The 15470-nt window shown below is 42.2% G+C and overlaps 3 non-coding genes across 3 annotated transcripts; 2 read left to right on the forward strand and 1 right to left on the reverse strand.

The window, feature by feature from the left end:
- Positions 1–5962: 5962 nt before the first annotated feature.
- LOC140280613 (U5 spliceosomal RNA) lies at positions 5963–6076 on the forward strand. Its single transcript, XR_011909553.1, has one exon. It is a non-coding gene; the product is annotated as a U5 spliceosomal RNA (small nuclear RNA).
- Positions 6077–6384: 308 nt separating this feature from the next.
- LOC140280506 (U2 spliceosomal RNA) lies at positions 6385–6568 on the forward strand. The gene has a single exon (XR_011909467.1). It is a non-coding gene; the product is annotated as a U2 spliceosomal RNA (small nuclear RNA).
- Positions 6569–9486: 2918 nt separating this feature from the next.
- Positions 9487–9600, reverse strand: LOC140280635 (U5 spliceosomal RNA). The gene has a single exon (XR_011909573.1). It is a non-coding gene; the product is annotated as a U5 spliceosomal RNA (small nuclear RNA).
- Positions 9601–15470: the final 5870 nt, after the last annotated feature.

Genomic DNA, 15470 nt, shown 5'->3' on the forward strand with positions numbered 1-15470 from the left:
CTCCACTCCCTCTTTTGATGATGTATGGTTAGGCATTCGCACCTTTTCTTACCCATTTTTCAGTAATTATGGGTAGACATTCACACCTTCTTGCAGCTGAACACCTCCTCTCCCGCTTATGATCATGTGCAGTTTGATATTCGAAAATTTTCTTTCATGTTTTCTAGCAATTATTGATGGACATTCAGACCGTCTTGCAGCTGAACACCTCCGCTCCCACTTTTGATGGTGTATAGTCGGGCTTTCGAGCCTTTTCTTCCCCGGTTTTTACAAATTATGGTTGGACATTCAGACCTTCTTGCAGCCGAAAACCTCCACTCCCTCTTTTGATCATACATTGTCGGGCATTCGCACCTTTTCTTACCCGCTTTTTACAAACCATGGTCGGACTTTCACACCTTTTAGTAGCCGAACAACTCCGCTCCCGCTATTGATTGTGTACAGTCGGGTATTTTAACCTTTTCTTACCCGCTTTTTAGCAACTATGGTTGGACATTCACACCTTCTTACAGCAGAACACCTCCGCTCCCTGTTTTGATTATGTATGGTTTGACATTCGCACCTTCTCTCACCCGCCTTTTACTATGGTCGGCCATTCACAGCTTCCTCTCCACCATACTTGTATGGTGGGATATTCACACCCACTTGCATCCGAAGACCTCCGCCCCCACTTTTGTTGATATTTAGTCGGTCATTCGCACCTTACCCGCTTTTGGCAAACTATGGCCTTCTTGCAGCCAAACACCTCTGATCTCGCTTTTGATGATGTAAGGTTGGGCATTCAGACCTTGCTTCACCTGCTTTTCACCAAATATAGTCGGACATTCACACCCACTTGCATCCGAAGACCTCCGCCCCAAATTTTGTTGATATTTAGTCGGACATTCGCACCTTACCTGCTTTTGGCAAACTATGGCCTTCTTGCACCCAAACACCTCTGATCTCGCTTTTGATGATGTAAGGTTGGGCATTCAGACCTTCCTTCACCTGCTTTTCACCAAATATAGTCGGACATTCACACCTTCTTGCAGCCGAACACTTCCGCTCCACCTTTTAGTGTTCTATCACACCTTTTTTTCACTGCATTTTATACATTATGGTTGGAAATTTTCAACAACTCTCATCCGAAGACCTCTCCTCCCGCTTTTGTTAATATATTTGAACTTTAGTCGGACATTCAAACCTTCTTGCAGCTGAACCACCTCCGCTCCCTGTTTTGATCATATATGGTCTGGCAATACTACCTTTTCTTACCCGTTTGTGAGTAATTATGGCTGGACATTCACACCTACTTGCAGCCGAACACAACCTCTCTCGCTTTTGATGATGTATGGACCGGCATTCTTACCTTTTCTAACACATTTTTCAGCAATTATGGTCGGAGATTCACACCTACTCACAGCCGAACAACTCCGCTCCCGCATTTGATGGTGTATAGTCGGGCATTCTCACCCTTTCTCATCAGCTTTTTGCAAATTATGATCTGACATTCACACCTACTTGCAGTCGAACAGCTCTGCTCCCGCTTTTGATTATGTATGGTTGGATATTCGAACCTTTTCTTAACTGCTTTTTACAAACTTTGGTTGGACGTTCACACCTTCTTGTAGCCGAACACATGCACTCCTGCTTTTGATGATGTATGGTTGGGCATTCGCACCTTTTTTTTACCCATTTTTCAGGTATTATGGGTGGACATTCACACCTTCTTGCAGCTGAACACCTCCTCTCCCACTTATGATCATGTGTGGTTTGATTTTCGAAAATTTTCTTTCATGTTTTTTAGCAATTATTGATGGACATTTAGACCTTCTTGCAGCTGAACACCACCTCTCCCGATTTTGATTATGTATGGACCGGCATTTTTACCTTTTCTAACACATTTTTCAGCATTTATGGTTGGAGATTCACACCTACTCACAGCCGAACAACTCCGCTACCGCATTTGATGGTGTATAGTCGGGCATTCTCACCCTTTCTCATCAGCTTTTTGCAAATTATGATCTGACATTCACACCTACTTGCAGTCGAACAGCTCTGCTCCCGCTTTTGATTATGTATGGTTGGATATTCGAACCTTTTCTTAACTGCTTTTTACAAACTTTGGTTGGACGTTCACACCTTCTTGTAGCCGAACACATGCACTCCTGCTTTTGATGATGTATGGTTGGGCATTCGCACCTTTTTTTTACCCATTTTTCAGGTATTATGGGTGGACATTCACACCTTCTTGCAGCTGAACACCTCCTCTCCCACTTATGATCATGTGTGGTTTGATTTTCGAAAATTTTCTTTCATGTTTTATAGCAATTATTGATGAACATTTAGACCTTCTTGCAGCTGAACACCACCTCTCCCGATTTTGATTATGTATGGACCGGCATTTTTACCTTTTCTAACACATTTTTCAGCAATTATGGTTGGAGATTCACACCTACTCACAGCCGAACAACTCCGCTACCGCATTTGATGGTGTATAGTCGGGCATTCTCACCCTTTCTCATCAGCTTTTTGCAAATTATGATCTGACATTCACACCTACTTCCAGTCGAACAGCTCTGCTCCCGCTTTTGATTATGTTTGGTTAGATATTCTAACCTTTTCTTAACTGCTTTTTACAAACTTTGGTCGGACGTTCACAATATCTTGCAGCCGAACACCTCCGCTTCCGCTTTTGATGGTGTATATTCGGGCATACGAACCTTTTCTTACCCGCTTTTTACAAACCAAGGTCGGACTTTCACACCTCTTAGCTGAACAACTCCGCTCCCTCTTTTGATTGTGTACAGTCGGGTAATTTAACCTTTTCTTACCCGCTTTTTACCATGTATTGTCGGACATTCACACCGTCTTACAGCGGAACACCTCCGCTCCTTCTTTTGATGAGGTATGGTTAGGCATTCGCACCTTTTCTTACCCATTTTTCAGTAATTATGGGTAGACATTCACACCTTCTTGCAGCTGAACACCTCCTCTCCCGCTTATGATCATGTGCAGTTTGATATTCGAAAATTTTCTTTCATGTTTTCTAGCAATTATTGATGGACATTCAGACCGTCTTGCAGCTGAACTCCTCCGCTCCCACTTTTGATGGTGTATAGTCGGGCTTTCGAGCCTTTTCTTCCCCGGTTTTTACAAATTATGGTTGGACATTCAGACCTTCTTGCAGCCGAAAACCTCCACTCCCTCTTTTGATCATACATTGTCGGGCATTCGCACCTTTTCTTACCCGCTTTTTACAAACCATGGTCGGACTTTTAGTAGCCGAACAACTCCGCTCCCGCTATTGATTGTGTACAGTCGGGTATTTTAACCTTTTCTTACCCGCTTTTTACCAACTATGGTTGGACATTCACACCTTCTTACAGCAGAACACCTCCGCTCCCTGTTTTGATTATGTATGGTTTGACATTCGCACCTTCTCTCACCCGCCTTTTACTATGGTCGGCCATTCACAGCTTCCTCTCCACCATACTTGTATGGTGGGATATTCACACCCACCTGCATCCGAAGACCTCCGCCCCCACTTTTGTTGATATTTAGTCGGTCATTCGCACCTTACCAGCTTTTGGCAAACTATGGCCTTCTTGCAGCCAAACACCTCTGATCTCGCTTTTGATGATGTAAGGTTGGGCATTCAGACCTTGCTTCACCTGCTTTTCACCAAATATAGTCGGACATTCACACCTTCTTGCAGCCGAACACTTCCGCTTTTAGTGTTCTATGAGGCATTCACATATTTTTTTTCACCGTATTTTATAGATTATGGTTGGAAATTCTCACCCACTCTCATCCGAAGACCTCTCCTCCCGCTTTTGTTATATAGTCGGGCATTCGAACCTTTTCTTACCCGCTTTTTACAAATTATGGTCGAACATTCACACCTACTTGCAGCTGAATACTTCCGCTCCACCTTTTAGGTATGTATGGTTGGCATTTGCACCTCTTTTTATACTGATTGCTGAAGATTAAGTTGTTCTTTCTCAAACTACAATTTTTTTTTAATTGTTGAAACTTGATTTGAAGTGGATAAATAAGGAGGACAAACAGTTTTAAGTCAGGCTGATAGAAGGAATTAATTTTATAGCAAAATCTGTATTTCGTCATATGTCGAGAGATGCTTATTGCTGAAGAAGTTCTTTCTCATTCTACAAAGTACAACGTTGTTTATCGTTGAAACTTGATTAGACATGAATAAATATGAAGGACAAAGCAGTCTTAACTTGGTTTGAGTTAATGAATTCGTTTTATAGGAGAATCCGAATTCGTGCATAACTCATAAAATAGAGCTTATTTTCGGATTCCTGAAGAATGAGTCTGGTTCTTTCTCATAATACAAAGTTTGTTGTTTATTGTTGAAACTTCATCAGAAGTGAAGAAATAAATGAATGCCTATCAACAAATGTGGGATCTAAACTCTAGTGCTTCCTTTAAAATAATTTCCTTTCTCAATTTAGAAATGTGTGTGTGTAAGTCACAACACCCGTGACACCAAAACGGCTTTCTTTTCTCTACACTCTGCACTATGAGCACACACACCAAATCAGAAAGGCTTTTTTCTCTCTTTTCTACATAATGGACTGTGGGGACACAAAACCGCTCTCTCTTTTTTTTTTTTGATTGTGTGCCAGGGCGTTTTCTCACATATTAGATTATGCTTAAGATACGAATGGGTTTATCAGTCACATCAGAATCCATACATACTGATCCTCCCGTAATAAAATGGTCGGATCTTATCAAACACACTTTGTTTCTTGTGACAATCAAGTCAGCGAAACAGCGTATACACGTCAAGACACTGAATCAAGTTTGCCACAAGAACTCATAAGTTTGGCAGTATTGCTCTGCCGTCAGCAATCATACACCCATTTTATTTTCGTGAGACGTGCAGGCACCTGTTCATCTACTGTTCTATCACTATGTATTAGTTTATCTATTATCAATAAGGATACTTCTACAACTACTATCAAAGTATGTCCAGACTTCTTATGTTGTCAGTTGCTATATATGAATAAGTGGGTAGCTACTGACAAGCATTAAGCATGTCACACAGCCCAAACATATAACATTTCAGGACACACCACACAGTTAACAACCACAATGAAGTGTCAAAGCCCAAACATTCAACAGGACACTTACACAACACATTCAAATCAAACAGTCAGACAACATACAAGAACATATACCCCAGCCGGCATTGCTCCCTGCCTATTTTCCTACAGCTCACTATGTGTGCGCACACCTTTATTCACAAACTCTTCAACTTATACTCTTTTACCAAAGCTGCTACAGCTCGATTGGCCGAATACCCTTAGATCCTATTTCGGTGAATTTGACATCTGCCTTACATGTAACAGATTAGCGGTTTAGCAGTTTTAATTTAGTTTGAGTGAAGGAATTCATTTTATAGCAAAATCCGAAATCGTGAAGCACTCATGAAAGTAAGCTTATTCTCGGATTCCTGAAACTTTAGATTTGCTCTTTCTTTTACTGCAAAGTACAACGTTGTTTTTTTTGTTTAAATCTTTCTAGACATGGTAAATATGAACGACAAAGCAGTTTTAACATAGTTTGAGTGAAGGAATTCATTTTATAGATAAAATCCCAAGAGTCTGCAGAGAAAAGAGAGTGAATGCGAAGTAGACTTTAACACGGCTATGGGAGCGAGCCGAGTGTCGGCTAACCGGGAGAATTGCTTGAAAGAAACGCGACACCGAATGAGCGGTCAGAACAAAGCCTCAATACGGGATTCTCGTGGTGTTTTTGTTGCTGCCTTGTCTTTTGCATAGAGTAAAAGACAAGGCAGCCATCGAATAGGGCCCGATTGTTCCTACTTGGTCAGCCGAGGAGCAAGGGGGGGGGGGGGGGGGGGGGGCAAGCGTCTCAACCAAGCAAAGCTCACCATGGGGAAGGTGGCTATACCAACTAGCCTGATGCCCTGCTCCCGCAGTGACGGATAATCGTACTCTGGTTTCTCTTCATAACATACAAGTCTTTCGCCTTTTACTAAAGACTTCCGTGGAGAGCAGCACTAATGAGTTGTTTCTATTATTGGCAGGCTTTACCTTTGCGGGTGAAGCCCTTTCTGTCTGTGCAAAAGAAATCTTGCTACTTTGCAGAGTGACTTCTCTGAGTAGAGTCGCCTTACTTGTTGCGACTGTGCCGATGTTCGAAGCTGGAGTGCAAAGTTGTTGCTTGAATGGTGCTTGCTGGAGCATGCGGGAGTGCAAAGTTATACCATTTAAAAGGGCTGAAGAGTGCTCAGTGCAGCGGGTGGGCGGAGGTGCAACGTGACACTCTGGCCACCTATGGCCATAAAAAGAACACTGCTACAAGTGCGCATTGTGCCAGCAAGGGCCCTCGGACCTGAAACAGTGGACAGTTATCGCTTCTCGGCCTTTTGGCTAAGATCAAGTGTAGTATCTGTTCTTATCAGTTTAATATGTCCTCTATACGAGGACAACATATTAAATGGATTTTTAAGAATAGGAGTTGAAAAAGAAGCTTGCTCCGTTCACTCCAAGCCTCGACCCGGTACTGCAGTGCCGCTGGGAACGGTGCGCTCTCCTCTGCTCTTGTGAAAAAGCAAACAGCGGTGCAGGATGGAAGTTTCAGGGAGCCCAAGATGAAACTTTCTTTTAATCTGCTGAGAAAAGAGAGTGAATGCGAAGTGGACTTTAACACGGCTCTGGGAGCGAGCCGAGTGCGGGCTAACCGGGAGAATTGCTTGAAAGAAACGCGACACCGAATGAATGGTCAGAACAAAGCCTCAATACGGTGTTCCCGTGGTGTTTGTGGCTGCCTTGTCTTTTGCACAGAGTAAAAGACAAGGCAGCCATCGAATAGATTGTTTCTACTTGGTCAGCCGAGGAGCGGGGGGGGGGGGGGCAAGCGTCTCAACCAAGCAAAGCTCACCAAGTAGGAACAATCGGGCCCTTTTCGATGGCTGCAACACCTGAAAGAGATATTGATGCGAGACCCGATCAAATGCTTTTTCAAAGTCTAAATTTAAGATGACAAGCCGGGTGTTTCTGTCTCTAGCGTAATCAATGATGTCTCGAATCAGTACGAGGCTGTAGGTGAGTTGTCTCCCTGAGATGGCACAAGCTTGGTCTGGGTGAATTACCTCCTCTAAAACAGAGGACATCCGTGTCGCTAAAACCTTGCTAAAAAGTTTACAGTCAAAGTTTAAAAGTGTGATGGGCCTCCAATTCTTTAGGTCAGTCTTATCATTTTTTTTATAAAGTAGAGTCACTATTCCCACTCTAAAACTGTCAGGCAGTCGGTCGAGTTTTTCAAAATCTTTAAAAACATCTAAAATGTCTGATGATAAAAGGTCCCAATAGGTCAGATAGAATTCTGCAGGAAGCCCGTCTAAACCCGGAGCTCGACTTCTCTTAAAACCTGTTAGGCATTTTTTTAACTCTAAAGCAGTAAAATTCTGTGTCAAGTGTGCATTCTCTTTTACGGTTTTGTCAACGAATTTTAAGATTTCTGCCGATGTTTCCAAGTGCACTGGTTTCTCTTTGTACATGTTACTATAAAAGGTATGTACAGTTTCAATCATCTCTTGTGTGGATTTTGTTAAAAACCCATCTTCTCTTTTTAGATTTTGAATACACTCCTTTTTATTTATAACTTTCTTTCTTTTTCACCTTCCTCAATTTCCTGCTCCCTGCTTCTTACAAAAATTCCTTTACTCTTTATTTCTGCTAAAACTGACATTTCCTTTTTGACATCTTTGATTTCTTCTTCAAAGTCTATGCCACACTGATTTAGTTTAAAGTAGCGCTGTAAGCGTTTATGTAGTCCCATCATACATCTATTCTCTTTCCTTTTTTTACGTTTACCTTGCTGTTTAAAAAAAGTCTGGGTCGTTTCCTTCACCATTTCCCACCATTGTGCATGTGTTTCGTAGAGGTCTTGAAGGGTCTGCCACTCTTTATAACATTCCCTGTACTGACTGACTATGATTTCATCCTCCAACAGGGAACAGTTGAGTTTCCACAGACCACTTCCTACCGTCACACCAGAAGGGGGTGAAAGGGTGCAGGAGAGCATAAGGTGGTCTGAAAAGAAAACAGGGGTTAATCTAACATCAGTGGGTGGGCAATCTCTAGTAAAGAAATAATCAATGCGAGAGGCTCTGGTGCCATCATGACTAAACCAGGTGAAGCCCTCCTCTCTGGGATGCATGGTTTTAAAACAGTCAGTAAGCTTAAAATCCCTGCATATGCCCTGAAGTAAAATCGAAGTCTTATCCACTTTAAAATCTACCCCTGCTCTTTTTCTATCTTTCCTGCTCAAGATACAGTTAAAATCCCCTCCTACAACTAAAGGTACTTGCCCTAGCATGTAAAGCTCTATATCTTCTAAAAGGTCATACCTTTCATTTTTTCCATTGAAACCATAAATATTTAAGAGGTTAAAGTCTTGCCCCATAAAATTCAAGTGTGCTAAAAGTGCCCGTCCGTCTCTCACCACTGTGCTACCTTTCACCAGAACATGCGGATTTTTAATTAGAATGGCCACACCATCATTTTTATTTTGATTTGAGCCACTCCATATCGATAAATGGGGCCACATTTCCTCCCATTGTCTATGGTTTTTTTAAAAAGGTAGTTCACATTCTTGTATTAAAAACACATCTGATTTTATGGAGTCTAAGAAGGATAAAATACTCTGGGCTCTTGTCTTTGATTTCACACTTCTCACATTTAGTGTTGAGAAGGTGAGAACCATTAAAAGCATAAAGGAAAGTAGGTATGTCATTTTCGTTTTTCTAAGTTATCAAAACAAATTACACACAGGTTATTTCTTGGGAAACTAGCTCTTCCTTCATTTCTTTAGGTGAAAAGTGAGTAGGGTGATCTATATTTCCTTTTCGGACTCTCGGTGTTGGCCTCTGACGCAATGTTGAATTTAACTTTGAGTCCCTGGGGGTTGATTGCAGAGCTGAAGTTAAAAAGGAGACCTCATTTGGTGAGTCGGAGGGGAAGACTCTAGGTTCTTCCACTGAAGAACTGTCTGAAAGGGACCTAACCCTTCCCCTCTTCTCTGATACCACTGGGGAATCAGAGGCTCAGATGCCGTCCTCTTCGGCTGTTGACCTTCGGGGAGGTGAGTATCTTCACTAGACTCACCTGTCTGCTCTTCCTCCTCATTTAGCGTAGCTCCACCCTCTGCCTGTGAATTCTCACAGACTTCAACACTGAGTGGTGAGGCCTCTACAGGCCCCTCCCCTTTTTGCTCCTCACTTCCAATCCAAGCTTTTGGCGGGAAGTTTGAATTTATTGGGTCAACCTCTTCACTTTGTTCACCAACTGCCACCTTTGGTCCTTCTCTTTGTTGGCTTGACTGTGGCTTTACCGTCTTTAATTTGTTGGCAAAAGAACATCGGCACATTCGCAACAGGTAAGGCGACTCTACTCAGAGAAGTCACTCTGCACAGTAAGAAGATTTCTTTTGCACAGACAGAAAGGGCTTCACCCGCAAAGGTAAAGCCTGCCAAAAATAGAAACAACTCATTAGTGCTGCTCTCCACAGAAATCTTTAGTAAAAGGCGAAAGACTTGTACGTTATGAAGAGAAACCAGAGTACGATTATCCGTCACTGCGGGAGCAGGGCATCAGGCTAGTTGGCATAGCCACCTTCCCCATGGTGAGCTTTGCTTGGTTGAGACGCTTGCTCCCCCCCCCCCCCCTTGCTCCTCGGCTGACCAACTAGGAACAATCGATGGCTGCCTTGTCTTTTACTCTGTGCAAAAGACAAGGCAGCAACAAAAACACCACGAGAATCCCGTATTGAGGCTTTGTTCTGATCGCTCATTCGGTGTCGCGTTTCTTTCAAGCAATTCTCCCGGTTAGCCCACACTCGGCTTGCTCCCATAGCCGTGTTAAAGTCTACTTCGCATTCACTCTCTTTTCTCAGCAGACTCTTGGGATTTTATCTATAAAATGAATTCCTTCACTCAAACTATGTGAAAACTGCTTTGTCCTTAATATTTACCATGTCTAGAAAGACTTAAACAAAAAAAACAACGTTGTACTTTGCAGTAAAAGAAAGAGCAAATCTAAAGTTTCAGGAATCCGAGAATAAGCTTACTTTCATGAGTTCTTCACGATTTCGGATTTTGCTATAAAATGAATTCCTTCACTCAAACTAAATTAAAACTGCTAAACTGCTAATCTGTTATTTGTAAGGCAGATGTCAAATTCACCGAAATAGGATCAAAGGGTATTCGGCCAATCGAGCTGTAGCAGCTTCGGTAAAAGAGTATAAGTTGAAGAGTTTGTGAATAAAGGTGTGCGCACACATAGTGTGCTGTACGAAAATAGGCAGAGAGCAATGCCGGCTGGGGTATATGTTCTTGTATGTTGTCTGACTGTTTGATTTGAATGTGTTGTGTAAGTGTCCTGTTGAATGTTACATGTTTGGGCTTTGACACGCTTCACTGTGGTTGTTAACTGTGTGGGGTGTCCTGAAATGTTATATGTTTGGGCTGTGTGACATGCTTAATGCTTGTCAGTAGCTACCCACTTATTCATATATAGCAACTGACAACATAAGAAGTCCGGACATACTTTGATAGTAGTTGTAGAAGTATCCTTATTGATAATAGATCACTAATTCATAGTGATAGAACAGTAGATGAACAGGTGCTTGCACATGTCTCACGAAAATAAAATGGGTGTATGATTGCTGACGGCAGAGCAATACTGCCAAACTTATGAGTTCTTGTGGCAAACTTGATTCAGTGTCTTGACGTGTATACGCTGTTTCGCTGACTTGATTGTCACAAGAAACAAAGTGTGTTTGATAAGATCCGACCATTTTATTACGGGAGGATCAGTATGTATGGATTCTGATGTGACTGATAAACCCATTCGTATCTTAAGCATAATCTAATACGTGAGACAACGCCCTGGCACACGATAAAAAAAAAAAAAGAGAGAGAGCGGTTTTGTGTCCCCACAGTCCATAATGTAGAAAAGAGAGAAAAAAGCCTTTCTGATTTGGTGTGTGTACTCATAGTGCAGAGTGTAGAGAAAAGAAAGCCGTTTTGGTGTCACGGGTGTTGTGACTTACACACACACATTTCTAAATTGAGAAAGGAAATTATTTTAGAGGAAGCACTAGAGTTTAGATCCCACATTTGTTGATAGGCATTCATTTATTTCTTCACTTCTGATGAAGTTTCAACAATAAACAGGATCTTAAAACTGTTTGTCCTCCTTATTTATCCACTTCAAATCAAGTTTCAACAATTAAAAAAAATTTGTAGTTTGAGAAAGAACAACTTAATCTTCAGCAATCAGTATAAAAAGAGGTGCAAATGCCAACCATACATACCTAAAAGGTGGAGCGGAAGTATTCAGCTGCAAGTAGGTGTGAATGTTCGACCATAATTTGTAAAAAGCGGGTAAGAAAAGGTTCGAATGCCCGACTATATATTAACAAAAGCGGGAGGAGAGGTCTTCGGATGAGAGTGGGTGAGAATTTCCAACCATAATCTATAAAATATGGTGAAAAAAAATATGTGAATGCCTCATAGAACACTAAAAGCGGAAGTGTTCGGCTGCAAGAAGGTGTGAATGTCCGACTATATTTGGTGAAAAGCAGGTGAAGCAAGGTCTGAATGCCCAACCTTACATCATCAAAAGCGAGATCAGAGGTGTTTGGCTGCAAGAAGGCCATAGTTTGCCAAAAGCGGGTAAGGTGCGAATGACCGACTAAATATCAACAAAATTGGGGGCGGAGGTCTTCGGATGCAAGTGGGTGTGAATATCCCACCATACAAGTATAGTGGAGAGGAAGCTGTGAATGGCCGACCATAGTAAAAGGCGGGTGAGAGAAGGTGCGAATGTCAAACCATACATAATCAAAACAGGGAGCGGAGGTGTTCTGCTGTAAGAAGGTGTGAATGTCCAACCATAGTTGGTAAAAAGCGGGTAAGAAAAGGTTAAAATACCCGACTGTACACAATCAATAGCGGGAGCGGAGTTGTTCGGCTACTAAAAGGTGTGAAAGTCCGACCATGGTTTGTAAAAAGCGGGTAAGAAAAGGTGCGAATGCCCGACAATGTATGATCAAAAGAGGGAGTGGAAGTTTTCGGCTGCAAGAAGGTCTGAATGTCCAACTATAATTTGTAAAAACCGGGGAAGAAAAGGCTCGAAAGCCCGACTATACACCATCAAAAGTGGGAGCGGAGGTGTTCAGCTGCAAGACGGTCTGAATGTCCATCAATAATTGCTAGAAAACATGAAAGAAAATTTTCGAATATCAAACTGCACATGATCATAAGCGGGAGAGGAGGTGTTCAGCTGCAAGAAGGTGTGAATGTCTACCCATAATTACTGAAAAATGGGTAAGAAAAGGTGCGAATGCCTAAACATACATCATCAAAAGAGGGAGCGGAGGTGTTCCGCTGTAAGACGGTGTGAATGTCCGACCATAGATGGTAAAAAGCGGGTAAGAAAAGGTTAAATTACCCGACTGTACACAATCAAAAGAGGGAGCGGAGTTGTTCAGCTAAGAGAAGGTGTGAAAGTCCGACCTTGGTTTGTAAAAAGCGGGTAAGAAAAGGTTCGTATGCCCGAATATATACCATCAAAAGCGGAAGCGGAGGTGTTCGGCTGCAAGATATTGTGAACGTCCGACCAAAGTTTGTAAAAAGCAGTTAAGAAAAGGTTCGAATATCTAACCAAACATAATCAAAAGCGGGAGCAGAGCTTTTCGACTGGAAGTAGGTGTGAATGTCAGATCATAATTTGCAAAAAGCTGATGAGAAAGGGTGAGAATGCCCGACTATACACCATCAAATGCGGTAGCGGAGTTGTTCGGCTGTGAGTAGGTGTGAATCTCCAACCATAATTGCTGAAAAATGTGTTAGAAAAGGTAAGAATGCCGGTCCATACATCATCAAAAGCGAGAGAGGTTGTGTTCGGCTGTAAGTAGGTGTGACTGTTCGACTAAAGTTTGTAAAAAGTGGGTAAGACAAGGTGCGAATGCCTGACAATGTATGATCAAAAGCGGGAGCGGAGGTGTTCAGCTGCAAGAAGGTCTACATGTCCATCAATAATTGCTAGAAAACATGAAAGAAACTTTTCGAAAATCAAACCACACATGATCATAAGTGGGATAGGAGGTGTTCAGCTGCAAGGTGTGAATGTCCACCCATAATACCTGAAAAATGGGTAAAAAAAAGGTGCGAATGCCCAACCATACATCATCAAAAGCAGGAGTGCATGTGTTCGGCTACAAGAAGGTGTGAACGTCCAACCAAAGTTTGTAAAAAGCAGTTAAGAAAAGGTTCGAATATCCAACCATACATAATCAAAAGCGGGAGCAGAGCTTTTCGACTGCAAGTAGGTGTGAATGTCAGAGAATAATTTGCAAAAAGCTGATGAGAAAGGGTGAGAAATCCCGACTATACACCATCAAATGCGGTAGCGGAGTTTTTCGGCTGTGAGTAGGTGTGATTCTCCAACCATAATTGCTGAAAAATGTGTTAGAAAAGGTAAAAATGCCGGTCCATACATCATCAAAAGCGGGAGAGGTGGTGTTCGGCTGCAAGTAGGTGTGAATGTCCATTAATAATTGCTTTAAAACATGAAAGAAAATTTTCGAATATCAAACCTTACATGATCATTAGCGGGAGAGGAGGTGTTCAGCTGCAAGAAGATGTGAATATCCACCCATAATTACTGAAAAATGGGTAGGAAAAGATGCGAATGTCCAACCATAAATCATCAAAAGCAGGAGTGGAGTTGTTCAGCTACAAGAAGGTATGAAAGTCCAACCATGGTTTGTAAAAAGCGGGTAAGAGAAGGTTCGAATACCCGAATATATACCATCAAAAGCGGAAGCGGGGGTGTTCGGCTGCAAGAAGGTGTGAACGTCCGACCAAAGTTTGTAAAAAGCAGTTAAGAAAAGGTTTGAATCTCCAACCGAACATAATCAAAAGCGGGGCAGAGCTGTTCGACTGCAAGTAGGTGTGAATGTCAGATCATAATTGCTGAAAAATGTGATAGAAAAGACTAGAATGCCGGACAATACATCATCAAAAGCGGGAGAGGTGGTTTTTCGGCTGCAAGTAGGTGTGAATGTCCAGCCATAATTACTCACAAACGGGGGAAGAAAAGGTAGTATTTCCAGACCACACATGATCAAAACAGGGAATGGAGTTGGTTCAGCTGCAAGGTGTGAATGTCTGACTAAAGTTTGTAAAAACCGTGTAAGACAAGGGGCGAATGCCCGACAATGTATGATCAAAAGAGGGAGCGGAGGTTTTCGGCTGCAAGGTCTGAATGTCCAACCATAATTTGTAAAAATCGGGGAAGAAAAGGCTCGAAAGCCCGACTATACACCATCAAAAGCGGGAGCAGAGGTGTTCAGGTGCAAGAAGGTCTGAATGTCCGACCAATAATTACTGAAAAATGGGTAAGAAAAGGTGCGAATGCCAAGTCATACATCATCAAAAGCAGGAGCGGATGTGTTCGGCTACAAGAAGGTTTGAATGTCCAACCATAGTAAGTAATAGGTGGGTAAGAAAAGGCTCGAATGCCCGACTATACACCATCAAAAGCGGAAGCGGAGGTGTTCGGCTGCAAGACGGTGTGAACGTCCGACCAAAGTTTGTAAAAAGCATTAAGAATATGTTCGAATATCCAACCAAACATAATCAAAAGCGGGAGCAGAGCTGTTCGACTGCAAGTAGGTGTGAATATCAGATCATAATTTGCAAAAAGCTGATGAGAAAGGGTGAGAATGCCCGACTATACACTATCAAATGTGGGAGCGGAGTTGTTCGTCTGTGAGTAGGTGTGAATGTCCGACCATAATTGCTGAAAAATGTGTTAGAAAAGGTAAGAAGGCCGGACCATATATCATCAAAAGCGGGAGAGGTTGTGTTCGGCTGCAAGAAGGTGTGAATGTCCAGCCATAATTACTCACAAATGGGTAAGAAAAAGTACTATTGCCAGACCATATATGATCAAAACAGGGAGCGGAGGTGGTTCAGCTGCAAGAAGGTTTGAATGTCCGACTAAAGTTTGTAAAAAGCGGGTAAGACAAGGTGTGAATGCCCGACAATGTATGATCAAAAGAGGAGCGGAGGTTTTCGGCTGCAAGAAGGTCTGAATGTCCACCCATAATTACTGAAAAATGGGTAAGAAAAGGTGCGAAAGCCCAACCGCACATGATCATAAGTGGATGAGAAGGTGTTCGACTGCAAGTAGGTGTGAATGTAAGATCATAATTTGTAAAAAGTGGGCAAGAAAAGGTAAGAATGCCCAACCATAAATTATCAAAAGCGGCAGCAGAGTTTCGGCTGGTATTTATCAATGTCTAGATAGATTTCAACAAAAAACAATGTTGTACTTTGCAGTAAAAGAAAGTGCATATCAAAAGTTTTAGGAATCCGAGAATAAGCTTATTTTCATGAGTTCTGCACGATTTCGGATTTTATG

Source organism: Leuresthes tenuis, unplaced genomic scaffold (genome assembly GCF_036924035.1).
Source record: "Leuresthes tenuis unplaced genomic scaffold, fLeuTen1.0.hap1 SCAF_21, whole genome shotgun sequence".
In the NCBI taxonomy this organism is placed as follows: domain Eukaryota; kingdom Metazoa; phylum Chordata; class Actinopteri; order Atheriniformes; family Atherinopsidae; genus Leuresthes; species Leuresthes tenuis.